The 16,393-nt window shown below is 37.9% G+C and overlaps 1 protein-coding gene and 1 pseudogene across 5 annotated transcripts in view; both read left to right on the top strand.

The window, feature by feature from the left end:
• Positions 1–16,393, top strand: part of UMAD1 (UBAP1-MVB12-associated (UMA) domain containing 1) — a 271,475-nt gene that overhangs the window by 114,992 nt on the left and 140,090 nt on the right. The gene's annotated exons all lie outside the window — the stretch shown is intronic.
• Positions 5,502–12,629, top strand: LOC109548749 (protein transport protein Sec61 subunit alpha pseudogene; annotated as a pseudogene).

Below are 16,393 nucleotides of genomic sequence, written 5' to 3'. Positions count from 1 at the left end.
GAATGTTTCCTTAATTTCTCTTTCAGATTTTTCATCATTAGTGTATAGGAGTGCAAGAGATTTCTGTGCATTAATTTTGTATCCTGCAACTTTACCAGATTCATTGATTAGCTCTAGTAGTTTTCTGGTGGCATCTTTAGGATTCTCTATGTATAGTGTCATGTCATCTGCAAACAGTGACAGTTTTACTTCTTCTTTTCCAATTTGTATTCCTTTTATTTCTTTTTCTTCTCTGATTGCCGTGGCTAGGACTTCCAACACTATGTTGAATAATACTGGTGAGAGTGGACAGCCTTGTCTTGTTCCTGATGTTAGAGGAAATGCTTTCAGTTTTTCACCATTGAGAATGATGTTTGCTGTGGGTTTGTTGTACATAGCCTTTATTATGTTGAGGTAGGTTCCCTCTGTGCCCATTTACTGGAGAGTTTTTATCATAAATGGATGTTGAATTTTCTCAAAAGCTTTTTCTGCATCTATTGAGATGATCATATGGTTTTCATTCTTCAGTTTGTTAATACGGTGTATCACATTCTTTGATTTGCATATATTGAAGAATCCTTGCATCCTTGGAATAAATCCCAGTTGATCATGGCGTATGATCCTTTTAGTGTGTTGTTGGATTCTGTTTGCTAGTATTTTGCTGAGGATTTTTGCATCTCTATTCATAAGTGATATTTTTCTCTGATTTTCTTCTTTGGAGTATCTTTGTCTGGTTTTGGTGTCAGGGTGATGGTGGCCTCATAGAATGAGTTTGGGAGTCTTCCTTCCTCTGCAATTTTTTGGAAGACTTTGAGAAGGATGGGTGTTAGCTCTTCTCTGTATGTTTGATAGAAGTCACCTGTGAAGGCATCTGACCCTGGACTTTTGTTTGTTGGAAGATTTTTAATCACAGTTTCAATTTCATTACTTGTGATTTGTCTGTTCATATTTTCTATTTCTTCCTGGATCAGTCTTGGAAGGTTATACCTTTCTCAGAATTTGTCCATTTCTTCCTGGTTGTCCATTTTATTGGCATAGCGTTGCTTGTAGTAGTCTCTTAGGATGCTTTGTATTTCTGCGGTGTGTGTTGTAACTACTCCTTTTTCATTTCTAATTTTATTGATTTGAGTCCTCTCCCTCTTTTTCTTGATGATGGTTTATCAATTTTGTTTTGTTTGCTAATGGTTTATCGTTTGCTAATGGTTTATCAATTTTGTTTTGTTTGCTAATGGTTTATCAATTTTGTTTATCTTCTCAAAGAAACAACTTTTAGTTTTATTGATCTTTGCTATTGTTTTCTTTGTTCCTATTTCATTTATTTCTGCTCTGATCGTTATTTCTTTCTTTCTTTCTGCTAACTTTGGGTTTTGTTTATTCTTCTTTCTCTAGTTCCTTTAGGTGTAAGGTTAGATTGTTAATTTGAGATGTTTTTTGTTTGTTGAGGTAGGGTTGTATTACTATAAACTTCCTTCTTAGAACTGCTTTTGCTGCATCCCATAGGTTTTGGATCGTTGTGTTTTCATTGTCATTTGTCGCTAGGTATTTTTTGATTTCCTCTTTGATTTCTTCAGTGATCTCTTGGTTATTTAATAATGTATTGTTTAGCCTCCATGTGTTTGTGTTTTTTACTTTTTTTTTCCCTGTAATTGATTTCTAATCTCATAGCGTTGTGGTTAGAAAAGTTGCTTGATATGATATCAATCTCCTTAAATTTACTGAGCCTTGATTTGTGACCCAGTATGTGACCTATCCTGGAGAATATTCCATGTGCACTCGAGAAGAAAGTGTAATCTGCTGTTTTTGGATGGAATGTCCTATAAGTATCAATTAAATCTATCTGGTGTATTGTGTCATTTAAAGCTTGTGTTTCCTTATTCATTTTCTGTTCGGATGATCTGTCCATTGGTGTAGGTGAGGTGTTAAAATCCCCCATTATTATTGTTACTGTTGATTTCTTCTTTTATAGCTGTTAGTAGTTGCGTTTTGTATTGAGGTGCTCCTATGGTGGGTGCATATATATTTATAAGTGTTACATCTTCTTCTTGGATTGATCCCTTGAACATTGTGTAGTGTCCTTCCTTGTCTCTTGTAACAGGCTTTATTTTAAAGTCTATTTTATCTGATATGAGTATTGCTACCCCATCTTTCTTTTGATTTCCATTTGCATGGAATATCTTTTTCCATCCCCTCACTTTCAGTCTGTATGTGTCCCTAGGTCTGTAGTGGGTCTCTTGTAGGCAGCATATATATGGGTCTTGTTTTTGTATCCATTCAGCGAGCCTGTATCTTTTGGTTGGAGCATTTAATCCATTGACATTTAAGGTACTTATCGATATGTATGTTCCTATTACCATTTTCGTAATTGGTTTGGGTTTGTTTTTATAGGTCCTTTTCTTCTCTTGTGTTTCCCACTTAGAGAAGTTCCTTTAGCCTTTGTTGTAGAGCTGGTTTGGTGGTGCTGAATTCTCTTAGCTTTTGCTTTTCTGTAAAGCTTTTGATTTCTCCAGCGAATCTGAATGTGATCCTTGCCGGGTAGATAATCTTGGTTGTAGGTTCTTCCCTTTCATCAGTTTAAATATGTCCAGCCACTCGCTTCTGGCTTGTGGAGTTTCTGCTGAGAAATCAGCTGTTACCCTTATGGGGTTCCCTTGTATGTTATTTGTCATTTTTCCCTTGCTGCTTTCAATAATTTTTGTCTTCAGTTTTTGCCAATTTGATTACTTTGTGTCTCGGTGTGTTTCTCCTTGGGTTTATCCTGTATGAGACTTTCTGCGCTTCCTGGACTTGGGTTGCTATTTCCTTTCCCATGTTAGGGAAGTTTTCAAGTATAATCTCTTCAGATATTTTCTCGGGTCCTTTCTCTCTCTCTTCTCCTTCTAGGACCCCTATAATGTGAATGTTGTTGCGTTTAATGTTGTCCCAGAGGTCCTTAGGCTGTCTTCATTTCTTTTCATTCTTTTTCTTTATTTTGTTGTGCAGCAGGGAATTCCACCATTCTGTCTTCCAGGTCACTTATCCGTTCTTCTGCCTCAGGTATGCTGCTTTTGATTCCTTCTGGTGTATTTTTCATTTCAGTTATTGTATTGTTCATCTGTGTTTGTTTGTTCTTTAATTCTTCTAGGTCTTTGTTAAACATTTCTGGCATCTTCTCATTCTTTGCCTCCATTCTTTTTTTTTTAACATCTTTATTAGAGTATAATTGCTTTACAATGCTGTGTTAGTTTCTGCTTTATAACAAAGTGAATCAGTTATACGTATGCATATGTCCCCATATCTCTTCCCTCTTGCGTCTCCCTCCCTCCCACCCTCCCTAACACATCCCTCTAGGTGGTCACAAAGCACTGAGCTGATCTCCCTGTGCTATGCAGCTGCTTCCCACTAGGTATCTATTTTACGCCTGGTAGTGTATATGTGTCCATGCCACTCTCTCACTTTGTCCCAGCTTACCCTTCCCTCTCCCTGTATCCTCAAGTCCATTCTCTAGTAGGTCTGCGTATTTATTCCCGTCTGGCTCCTAGGTTCTTCATGACCCTTTTTTTGGGTTTTTTTAGATTCCATATATATGTGTTAGCATACGGTATTTGTTTTTCTCTTTCTGACTTATTTCACTCTGTATGACAGTCTCTAGGTCCATCCACGTCACTACAAATAACTCAGTTTCGTTCCTTTTTATTGCTGAGTAATACTCCATTGTATATATGTGCCACATCTTCTTTATCCATTCATCTGTTGATGGACACTTAGGTTGCTTCCATGTCCTGGCTATTGTAAATAGAGATGCACTGAACATTTTGGTACATGACTGTTTTTGAATTATGGTTTTGTCAGGGTATATGCCCAGTAGTGGGATTGCTGGATCTTATGGTAATTCTATTTTTAGTTTTTTAAGGAACCTCCATACTGTTCTCCATAGTGGCTGTATTAATTTACATTCCCACCAACAGTGCAAGAGTGTTCACTTTTCTACACACCCTCTCCAGCATTTATTGTTTCTAGATTTTTTGATGATGGCCATTCTGACTGGTGTGAGATGATATTTCATTGTAGTTTTGATTTGCATTTCTCTAATGATTAATGATGTTGAGCATTCTTTCATGTGTTTGTTGGCAATCTGTATATCTTCTTTGGAGAAATGTCTATTTAGGTCTTCTGCCCATTTTTGGATTGGGTTGTTTGTTTTTTGGATATTGAGCTGCATGAGCTGCCTGTAAATTTTGGAGATTAATCCTTTGTCAGTTGCTTCATTTGTAAATATTTTCTCCTATTCTGAGGGTTGTCTTTTGGTCTTGTTTAAGTTTTCCTTTGCTGTGCAAAAGTTTTTAAGTTTCATTAGGTCCCATTTGTTTACTTTTGTTTTTATTTCTATTTCTCTAGGAAATGGGTCAAAAAGGATCTTGCTGTGATTTATGTCATAGAGTGTTCTGCCTATGTTTTCCTCTAAGAGTTTGATTGTTTCTGGCCTTACATTTAGGTCTTTAATCCATTTTGAGCTTATTTTTGTGTAATGTGTTAGGGAGTGTTCTAATTTCATTCTTTTACATGTACCTGTCCAGTTTTCCCAGCACCACTTTTTCAATAGGCTGTCTTGTCTACACTATATATTCTTGCCTCCTTTATCAAAGATAAGGTGACCATATGTATGTGGGCTTATCTCTGGGCTTTCTATCCTGTTCCATTGATCTATATTTCTTTTTTTTGCCAGTACCATACTATCTTGATTACTGTAGCTTTGTAGTATAGTCTGAAGTCAGGGAACCTTTTTCCTCCAGCTCCGTTTTTCTTCTCAAGATTGCTTTGGCTATTCGGGGTCTTTTGTGTTTGCATACTAATTGTGAAATTTTTCATTCTATCTCTGTGAAAAATGCCGTTGGTAGGGTGATAGGGATTGCATTGAATCTTTAGATTGTTTTGGGTAGTATAGTCATTTTCACAGTGTTGATTCTTCCACTCCAAGGGCATGGTATATCTCTCCCCATCTATTTGTATCCTCTTTAATTTCTTTCATGAGTTTCTTATAATGTTCTGCATACAGGTCTTTTTTTCCTTAGGTAGGTTTATTCCTAGATATTTTATTCTTTTTGTTGCAATGGTAAATGGGAGTGTTTTCTTAATTTCACGTTCAGATTTTTCATCATTAGTGTATAGGAATGCAAGAGATTTCTGTGCATTAATTTTGTATCCTGCTACTTTACCGAATTCATTGATTAGCTCTAGAAGTTTTCTGGTGGCATCTTTAGGATTGTCTACACATAGTATCATGTAATCTGCAAACAGTGACAGTTTTACTTGTTTTTTGATTTGGATTCCTTTTATTTCTTTTTCTTCTCTTATTGCTTTGGCTAAAACTTCCAAAACTATGTTGTATAATGGTGGTTAGAGTGGGCAACCTTGTCTTGTTCCTGATCTTAGCGGAAATGGTTTCAATTTTTCACCATTGAGGACAATGTTGGCTGTGGGTTTGTCATATATGGCCTTTATTATGTTGAGGAAAGTTCCCTTTATGCCCACTTTCTGGAGGCTTTTTATCATTAATGGGTGTTGAATTTTGTCAAAAGCTTTCTTTGCATCTATTGAGATGATCATATGGCTTTTGTCCTTCAGTTTGTTAATATGGTGTATCACATTGTTTGATTTGCGTATATTGAAGAATCCTTGCATTCTTGGGATAAACCCCACTTGATCATGGTGTATGATCCTTTTAATGTGCTGTTGGATTCTGTTTGTTAGTATTTTGTTGAGGATTTTTGCATCTATGTTCATCAGTGATATTGGCCTGTAGTTTTCTTTCTTTGTGACATCTTTGTCTGGTTTTGGTATCAGGGTGATGGTGGCCTCGTAGAATGAGTTTCGGAGTGTTCCTCCCTCTGCTATATTTTGGGGGAGTTTGAGAAGGATAAGTGATACCTCTTCTCTCAATGGTTGATAGAATTCGCCTGTGAAGCCATGTGGTCCTGGGCCTCTGTTTGTTGGAAGATTTTTAATCACAGTTTCAATTTCAGTGCTTGTGATTGGTCTGTTCATATTTCCTGTTTTCTTCCTGGTTCAGTCTCTGAAGGTTGTGCATTTCTAAGAATTTGTCCATTTCTTCGAGGTTGTCCATTTTATTGGCATATAGTTGCTTGTAGTAATCTCTCATGATCCTTTGTATTTCTGCAGTGTCAGTTGTTGCTTCTCCTTTTTCATTTCTAATTCTATTGATTTGAGTCTTCTCCCTTTTTTTCTTGATGAGTCTGGCTAACGGTTTATCAATTTTGTTTATCTTCTCAAAGAACCAGCTTTTAATTTTATTGATCGTTGCTATCGTTTCCTTCATTATTTTCTTTGCCTCCATTCTTTTTCCAAGGTCCTGGATCATCTTCCCTAACATTATTCTGAATTGTTTTTCTGGAAGGTTGCCCATCTCCACTTCATTTAGTTGTTCTTCTGGGGATTTATCTTGTTTCTTCATCTGGTACATAGCCCTCTGCCTTTTCATCTTGTCTGTCTTTCTGTGAATGGGGTTTTTGTTCCACAGGCTGCAAGATTGTAGTTCTTCTTGCTTCTGCTGTCTGCCCTCTGGTTAATGAGGCTATTTACGAGGCTTGTGAAAGTTTCCTGATGGGAGGGACTGGTGGTGGGTAGAGCTGGCTGTTGCTTTGCTGGGCAGAGCTGAGTAAAACTTTAATCCACTTGTCTGGTGATTGGTGGGGCTGAGTTCCCTCCCTGATGGTTGTTTGGCCTGAGGTGACCCAACACTGGAGCCTATCCAGGCTCTTTGGTGGGGCTAATGGCTGACTCTGGCAGGGCCCACGCCAAGCACTACTTCCCAGAACTTCTGCTGCCAGTGTCCTTGTCCACACGGTGAGCCACAGCCACCCCAACCTCTGTAGGAGACCCTCCAACACTAGCAGGTAGGTCTAGTTCAGTCTCCTATGGGGTCAGTGCTCCTTCCCCTGGGTCCTGATGCGCACACTACTTTGTGTGTGCCCTCCGAGAGTGGAGTCTCTGATTCCCGCAGTCCTGTCAAAGTCCTGCAATCAAATCCCGCTAACCTTCAAAGTCTGATTCTCTAGGAATTCCTCCTACCATTGCCAGACCCCCAGATTGGGAAGCCTGGGGCTCAGAACCTTCACTGCAGTGGGTGGACTTCTGTGGTATAAGTGTTCTCCAGTTTGTGAGTCACCCACCCAGCAGTTATGGGATTTGATTTTATTTTGATTGCACCCCTCCTACCGTCTCATTGTGGCTTTTCCTTTGTATTTGGATGTGGGGTATCTTTTTTGGTGAATTACAGTAGCTTCCTGTCGATGATTGTTCAGCAGTTAGTTGTGATTCCGGTGCTCTCACAAGAGAGAGTGAGAGTATGTCCTCTACTCTGCCATCTTGAGCCAAGCTCCTGAACTCTTTACCCTTTAATCATATGTTTTCATGTCTGGAAAGCAACTTACAATGGTTGCTTTCAGGAACAACGTGTTGGTGGAGAAGGAAACTTTTTACTAATTGATTAATTCAGCAAATATTTATAAAGCACCCATTATGTGCCAGACACTATGTAAAATGTTGGCTATGCAGAGGTGACCAAGATGGACGTGGTCCCTGTCTTCATGAATTTAACAACGTAGTGGAAGAGCCAGGCATTTAATATGCACATATGCATACACACACATATGTATTTACTTACAAATTGTAATGAGTTATATGAAAGAAAAGGATGCTATGAGAAAGAATTCACAAGGGGGAACTAATTTAGGGTAGGAGGTGGCTCAGGAAGTGATATTTGTGCTGAAACTTGAACGATGAATCAGAGTTAGCTGGGCAAGAAGTGGAGGAAAGCGTTCCAGGTAGAGGAAACAGCATGTGCAAAAACCCTGAGGCAGTAAGGATTTTGGCTTACTGGAAGAACTGAAAGAAGACCAGTATCACTGAAGTACAGAGGGGAGCAAAAACCTGGGATGAAATTGGATAGGAACAGGCAGGTCAGAATATACAAGGTTTGGCAGTTTGAATTTTGACCTGAAGTGCAAGGGGAAATTTTTGAAGGAGTTTTAATCAGAGGAATGATAGTATCTGTTTTTTGTTTGTTTGTCTTAATTTAAAGACCTCACTGGTCTTTAAATTAAAGAGGAGAATCTGTAGGATATGGCCTAGAGCAATAATAAATAGTCCAGGCGAGAGGTAGTGGTCACTTGGACTAGAGTAGTGACAGTAGAAATGGAGAGAAGTGGGCACATTTAGAATGTATTTGGGGATATGGTGGTGGATTATATATGGGGGCAAGGAGGTTCCCTAGAATTAAATAAGTGTCTGATGGCATGAGCCATAGGGTGGAGGATATAGAAGTCTAGAGAAGGAACAGGTTTGGGGGGAACATCAAGAGTTCAGTTTTTAGACAAATTAACTTTTATGTAGTAAAGGAGGTTTTTTGTAGAGGTTTGGGCTTACAGTATAAATCTGGGGATTATCAGGGTGCAGATGGTATTTACATCTTTGTGAATGAATGTGATCACCTAGGGAGGGAATGTTGAGAAAGAGAGCCCAGGACCTGGCCCTAGGGAGCTCTAAAACCTAGACCTTGAGTAGAATAGGAGACATTCAAAGATGGACTGAGAAAGAACAGCCAGAGAGTCAAGAGGAAAATACTGAGGAGAAAGGGTGTTGGGAAAGCTAAGAGAAAAGTGTTTCAGTAAGAATTAGACCCATTCTTGTGTAGTTGGAGTAAGCTTACATTACCTTTATAATTATATATGTATGTACATCTATATTTTTTTCCCTAAAAAATGCCTTTTTAATGTATTGGTGGGGCTGGCCGGAGCGTGTCGGGAGCAGGCACCGAGGCCCAAGCCGCGGGACCCTAGCGAAGGACGTGCCGAGGTCGCTGGGCCCCACCGGGTGGCCCTAGCTGCCGCCATGGGCATCACATTTTTAGAAGTTATCAAACCTTTCTGTGCAGTTCTACCAGAAATTCAGAAACCTGAAAGGCAAATCCAGTTTAGAGAGAGAAGGTACTATGGACTGCTATAACTCTTTTCATCTTCTTAGTATGTTGTCAGATACCACTGTTTGGAATCATGTCATCAGATTCTGCAGATCCTTTCTACTGGATGAGAGTTATTTTTGCATTCAACAGAGGAACTTTAATGGAATTGGGTATCTCCCCAGTTGTAACATCTGGTTTGATTATGCAGTTGTTAGCTGAAGCCAAAATCATTGAAGTTGGAGATATACCCAAAGACAGAGCCCTATTCAGTGGAGCCCCAAAACTATCTGGTATGATCATTACGATTGGGCAAGCCATTGTGTATGTCATGACGGACCTGTACGGGGATACCGCTGAAATGGGTGCTGGAATCTGTCTCCTTATCATCATTCACTTGTTTGTTGCTGGTTTGATTGTGCTGCTGTTAGATGAGCTGCTACAGAAGGGTTACGACTTGGGGTCTGGGATTTCCCTCTTTATTGCCACCAACATCTGTGAAACCATTGTCTGGAAGGCCTTTAGTCCCACTACCATTAACAGTGGCAGAGGTACTGAGTTTGAGGGTGCAGTCATAGCTGTCTTTTATTTACTGGCCACCAGGACAGACACAGGTCAAGCTCTAACGGAGGCTTTCAGTCATCAGAATTTACCCAATCTCATGAACCTCATTGCCACAGTTTTCGTGTTTGCTGTTATATATTTTCAGGGATTTCGTGTGGATCTGCCCATTAAGTCGGCCCAGTACTGAGGGCAGTACAGCAGCTACCCCAAGCTCTTCTACACCTCCAACATCCCCATCATCCAAACTGTATGTTATTTCCCAGATGCTGTCAGTTCGATTTTTAGTAAATTTACCAGGCAACTTTTTAGTAAATTTACCAGGACCATGGACTGATGTCAGTTGGGAAGGATCTGCTTGTTCTTACCGAGTGGGGGGCCTTTGTTACTACCTTTCTCCTCCTGAGTCCATGGGCGCCATATTTGAGGATCCTGTCCATGTGGTTGTTTATAGCATCTTCATGTTGGGATCATGTGCATTCTTTTCTAAGATGTGGATAGTGGTGTCTGGTTCCTCAGCCAAAGATGTAGCTGAACAGCTTAAAGAACAGCAAATCGTAATGAGAGGCCACAGGGATACCTCTATGGTTCATGAGCTTAATAGGTGCATCCCCATAGCAGCTGCGTTCGGCAACTTGTGCCTCGGCGCCCTGTCCGTGTTGGCTGACTTCCTCGGGGCCATCGGCTCAGGCACTGGAATTCTGCTTGCAGTCACTGTTATTTATCAGTATTTTGAAGTATTTGTTAAAGAACAGGCTGAAGTTGGCGGGATGGGTGCTTTGTTTTTCTAAATGTTCCAGTATTTCTTTTTGTGTGTGTGAAAGGGAAAATATTTTGACACACTGTTTTTGTCAGATAATGCCGGCTCCCCTTTTCTCCTCTCACAGTTTGTTTTCAAGTGCTGACCGTCTCATTCCTGAAATGGGCACGGAGCTAAGCCTGTGTTCAGCATTACTACCAGCTGCCTTAACACTGAAGTTTACATTATTCATTAAAAAACGTACATGCAGTGTTGCCTGTGATGCTGGAAACCAATGTACCTGCCTTGCCATGTTCAGTTGTGACGGTGAGATGGTGACGTGGATCAGTTTTGCACACAACATTCAAGACACTCAATATTCCTCCCACTTGTTTAAAAATAAATGTAATTCAGATTGCCAAAAAAAAAAAAAGAAATGTATTGGTATCCAAAAAAGAAACCTCACTATAACTTATAAATGAAATTAACCAGTGAGATGACCTTGGAGGAGCTCTCTTTTGGAGTAATTTTTTTAAATATACACCTATAAAAGACATGTTCAAATACATGTACAAGATACATACAGAGTGGGAAATATACAACATGCAGAATCCAAGTAGAAATTGTTTTTATAAAATTAGCATCCTGTTGTCCATGTATTATTACATGCCTCTGCTGGTTGGATTAATAGGACTTTAAGAAATATAAATGTTAAGGTTGAGTTTAATTTAGTTTTGATTTCTTGTTTGTTCTGATGTGTCAAACTTGGAAAAGTAGGGATTGCTCTGCCTAAGTATGATTTCCCCTTCGTAGCTGGGTAATATAGCTTTACCAGTCAGACTTCAGGAATATGTCTGGTATTCCCCGAGCCTTTTTACAGTTGCAACAGCTGATGCTACTGAATTATTTTAGCAAATGATAGAATGTTTACTTGTAGAAGAAAGAATGGTGTAATGGAAAGAGCATGGACTTGGATTCAATTCTAGTTCGAATCCTTACTCCTGCACATTTGCACAGCCTACTTAATCTCTTCATCCTTAGTTTTCTCATGTATGAAGTGGCTATACATAATGAATACCTACTGCACGAAATTTTTGCGAGGACTAAATGAAATCAAGTATGTAAAATGCAGAAGAAAATGTCTTTCACAAAGTGTGCACTTAATAAATGTATTGGGTTTTTTTTGTTAAGTTTATAAAAAATATGGTTTCTGGAGTCTCCTGGCCCTTGCATCCAATGTGCATCAGTCATTATTTTTCTCATCTAAAAAGATTAACATTTATTTTTCATCACAGAAAATGAGATTTTCACCATGTATAATATTATTTATGTTTATAAATATAAAAAAATTTAAAAATCAAGGCATAACTCATGTCAGTATTTGTTACTCTGTTTCTCAAGATGCCTTTTCTAAGTGACAACTTCTTAGAGGATTAATTCTTTTAATTAATGAGCCTAACATTTAGAACCAAAATTTTTAGGTAAAGTGATTTTCAGGATTGTCAAGTGAAAAGAATGTAAGTATGAGTAATCACAGATTTGAAATTCTGTATTCATTTATCTGAAATAAGCTTGATTGACGACAGAGTTACTATTGTTTGATGCTTTAATTTTTTTCATCTCCGATATTGATGTTTTATTTCATATAAAACGGCACTATGGTAGAACATTTGCTCTTCTTTCTGTCGTAATAGACTTGCTTTAAACTAAACCCATCAAAGTGCTATACATTTAAATGCAATCATGTTTAAGTAATAATTCTCAGTGTATTTGAAAAGACTTGCACAGAAATATTTATTGTAAAGCACATGGCTTTTACAGTGCGTGCACTAGGCTGTTTTTGCTTGGTCTGTATTTATGTCTGTGTATCTACATTCCTGTTGAAATCTGAAAGAGGTGCTGTATATTTAAGTATTCAGTTTAGTCACATCAAGGTGCATTTCTGTTTAAGTATCTGTGTAGAATTGGATTAGAAGCAACACAATCAGATTTGGCTGGTGAGCCAAAATGAAATGTATATAAATTCACTTTTTTACAAATAAGTTGCTCTAAAATCAAAGTAGGAGAATAAATGTAGTGTGAAATGTTACGCAAAATACAGGCACAGCATAATTAGCAAAGGTTAGTAGAAATGCTATTTGTTAAAACCTGAAGTGTAACAGTCAGTTTCCTCATTACAGGAGATAGCAAAGCAGTTAACAAACATCATCTGTCAAAAACAGTGTTAAGGCAGGTTAAGAACCACAAATATACGAAGTTTATAAGTTGTAAAACTGAAATGGGAATGCATTTGATTTTAATATCTTTTACAAATTTTTTAAATGTTATACTGATTGATTTATTCAATAAAATTTCCAAAATCATGTTAATACTTCCTTTATCTATGGTCTGATAAAATATTTTAGATGTGGGATTTTCCTACTTTGGACAAAGTGCTTCTACTGAAGGAAGAATCTACTCATAATTAAAACTGGGGAAAGTAAGTTATTTTTTTCCATTCTGCACTTTCTTAAAATTATTGTGGTAAAATATATATAACATAAAAGTTTCCATTTTAACCATTTTAAATGTACAATTTAATGGTATTAATTACATTTACAATGTTGTGAAACCATCACCACTGTCTATTTCCAAAACTCTTTCATCACCCTAAACAGAAACTATATTTTTAATAAAGTCTTTATTCAGATATAATTCATATACTATAACATTAACTTACTTAAAGTGTACAATTCAATGGCTTTTAACATATTCACAGAGTAGAGCACTCGTTGTGTAGTTTTACAGGCAACTGTAGAACCTTTTCATCACTTCAGAAAGAAACTCTGTACCCAGTAGCAGTTACTTTTCATTTTCCCCAAACTTTCTGCCTCTATAGATTTCCATTTTCTGGACATTTCACATAGTGAAATCATACAATATATTTGATCTTTTCTGACTGGCTTATTTTACTTCTTTTGTGGCTGGGTCCTTTACTTCTTTTACTTTTCAAGGTTCATCCACATTGGAACATGTATTATTATTCCATTCTTTTTTATTGCCGAATAATATTCCATTGTATGGCTATACCATATTTTGTTTATTCATTCATCAGTTAATAGACATTCAGATTATATCTACTTTTTGGCTAATATTAATAATGCTGCTGTGAATATTTGTGTACAGGTTTTTGAGTATATATGTTTTCATTTCTCTTGGGTATATACCAAGGAGTGGAATTGCTGAGTCATATGGTAACTCTATGTTTAATCATTTGAAAAACTCCAGACTGTTTTGCAAAGAGACTGGCCCATTTTACAGTCCTAAGTGCAGTGTGTGCAAGTTCCAATTTCTCAATATCCTGGCCAATACTAATTGTTACTGTCTGTCTGTTTTTTCTTGTTTAATTAATTTTTATTGGAGTATACTTGCTTTACAGTGTTGTGTTAGTTTCTGCTGTACAGCAAAGTGAATCAGCTATACATATGCATATATCCCCTCTTTTTTGGATTTCCTTCCCGTTTAGGTCACCACAGAGCATGGAGTAGGGTTCCCTGTACTATACAGTAGGTTCTCAGTAGTTATCTATTTTATACATAATAGTGTATATATGTCAATCCCAATCTCCCAATTCATCCTGTCCCCCCTTCTCCCCCCGTTATCCATACATCCGTTCTCTCTGTCTGTGTCTCTATTTCTGCTTTGCAAATAAGTTCATCTGTATCATTTTTCTAGATTCTACATATAAGCAATGTATACGATATTTGTTTTCCTCTTTCTGACTTACTTCACTCTGTATGACAGCCTCTAGGTCCATCCACATCTCTACAAATGACCCAATTTTGTTCCTTTATATGGCTGAGTAATATTCTATTGTATATATGTACCACATCTTCTTTATGCATTCTTCTGTTGATGGACATTTAGGTTGCTTCCACGCCCTGGCGATTGTAAATAGTGCTGCAGTGAACATTGGGGTGCATGTATCTTTTTGAATTATGGTTTTCTCTGGGTATATGCCCAGGAGTGGAATTGCTGGATCATATGGTAGTTTTGTTTTGAGTTTAGTATTTTTTTTTTTTTTTTTTTTTTTTGTGGTACACGGGCCTCTCACTGTTGTGGCCTCTCCCGTTGCGGAGCACAGGCTCCGGACGCGCAGGCTCAGCGGCCATGGCTTACGGGCCCAGCCGCTCTGTGGCATGTGGGATCTTCCCGGACCGGGGCACGAACCCGTGTCCCCTGCACTGGCAGGCGGACTCTCAACCACTGCGCCACCAGGGAAGCCCATTTTTAGTTTTTTAAGGAGCCTCCATACTGTTCTCCATAGTGGTTGTATCAATTTACATTCCCACCAACAGTTGTAGGAGTGTTCCCTTTTCTCCACACCCTCTCCAGCATTTATTGTTCATAGATTTTTTGATGGTGACCATTCTGACTGGTGTGAGGTGATACCTCACTGTAATTTTGTTTTGCATTTCTCTAATAATTAGTGATGTTGAGTATCTTTTCATGTTTTTGTTGGCCATCTGTATGTCTTCTTTGGAGAAATGTTTATTTAGGTCTTCTGCCCATTTTTGGATTGGGTTGTTTGTTTCTTTTTTGATATTGAGCTGCATGAGCTGCTTGTATATTTTGGAGATTAATCCCTTGTCAGTTGCTTCATTTGCAAATATTTTCTCCCATTCTGAGGGTTGTCTTTTCATCTTGTTTATTGTTTCCTTTGCTGTGCAAAAGCTTTTAAGTTTAATTAGGTCCCATTTGTTTATTATTGTTTTTATTTTCATTACTCTAGGAGGTGGGTCAAAAAAGATCTTGCCTGTCTGTCTTTTTGATTGTAGTCATCCTAGTGGATATGGTGTAGTATCTTATTATGGCTTTGATTTGCATTTACCTGATGGCTAATGATTTGAGCATTTTTTCATGTGCTTTTTGGCCATTTGTATATTTTCATTATTGGACCGATGATTATTCAGATTTTTTCCTTATTTTTAACTTGGGTATTTATGTTTTTATTATTGAGTTATAAGAGTTCTTTATATATTCTAGATAAAAGTCTATCAGATATATGATTTGCAATTATTTTTTCCCATTCTGTAGGTTGTCTTATAAATCTTTCTTTTTGAGATTCTACTGCTTCTTCTTTCTGATTTCTAATTACATTGTGATGTTACTTTGAGAAATTCTGTTCTCCTTATGGGATGTACAGTGACAAACTGAGAAAGGTTATACTTTTATTACTCTGTGCCAAGAAAGTTCACTTTCTAATCCTGCACTCTGTGCTGTAGCATTCAGGAAGCATTTATTTTGATCCCTGCTTATGTGCTGTACACTGGAACCAACCTCTGGGGGTATAAGGTGGAACTCATTCTTGGTAAGCCTACAGTCTAGTGGACAGGTCAGAAAAAGTTACGTTGTCAGGAAAAGCACTGTATCTTTACAAAGCAAGGAGAGTTTATTTTATTAGATTTATGATGTAAACTTACAAGTAGTGGAAGGAGACTTGAAAATCACTGAGTCTGTTTTACTTAATGATGTGTAAAACTAGTCTAGTGCAGTGATTTCCAACAAACGGTCTGTTTCCCCACATTTTCCACTGCCCCTCATCAGAGCTCCTGCTCAGTCTCTCTGAGCCCTGGAAGCTGATCATGCGGGCACATTATTTTTGTCATTTCCCAGGCTGTTATTCTCTCCTCTTACTCAAGTCCTATCTAGAATCCAAGGCCTGCCTTAAGGCCCCTCATGTCTGGTACGTTTATGATAACTGATGATCATTTCTTTCTCTGATTAGTATAGTACTTTCGAACTTTGTGTCTTAACTAGTAGTCTCATGTTTGAATGCTTAGTTGCCCTCATAGCTTAATTGTACCATAGAGTTCAGACCATTTATTTCTTTGGGACACTACTCATGGAACCGGTTGGAATAAACATGATAAAAGCAAGAGTTTCTGTTCTAACTTGGTAAAATCATTTGGAAAAGTGATGGAGGGAAACATTCTCTGGGCAAAATCAGATAGCAATGAGTTAGCATATGCATTAGTTGACATAGTTAATTAAACAAGCTGTTATGTTGAGTTGAAGGCAAGGAAAATATACAGTCAGTTATATTTGAGGCTATTTAGCATGTTTCTTTTTTCTACCCCCAGATTTTTCATGGGATATGCAGTTTTAGTAGGTTAACTTGG

Source organism: Tursiops truncatus, chromosome 9 (assembly GCF_011762595.2).
Source record: "Tursiops truncatus isolate mTurTru1 chromosome 9, mTurTru1.mat.Y, whole genome shotgun sequence".
NCBI lineage: Eukaryota > Metazoa > Chordata > Mammalia > Artiodactyla > Delphinidae > Tursiops > Tursiops truncatus.
The sequence above is the reverse complement of the archived record's forward strand: the minus strand, read 5'-3'. Positions and strand labels throughout refer to the sequence as shown.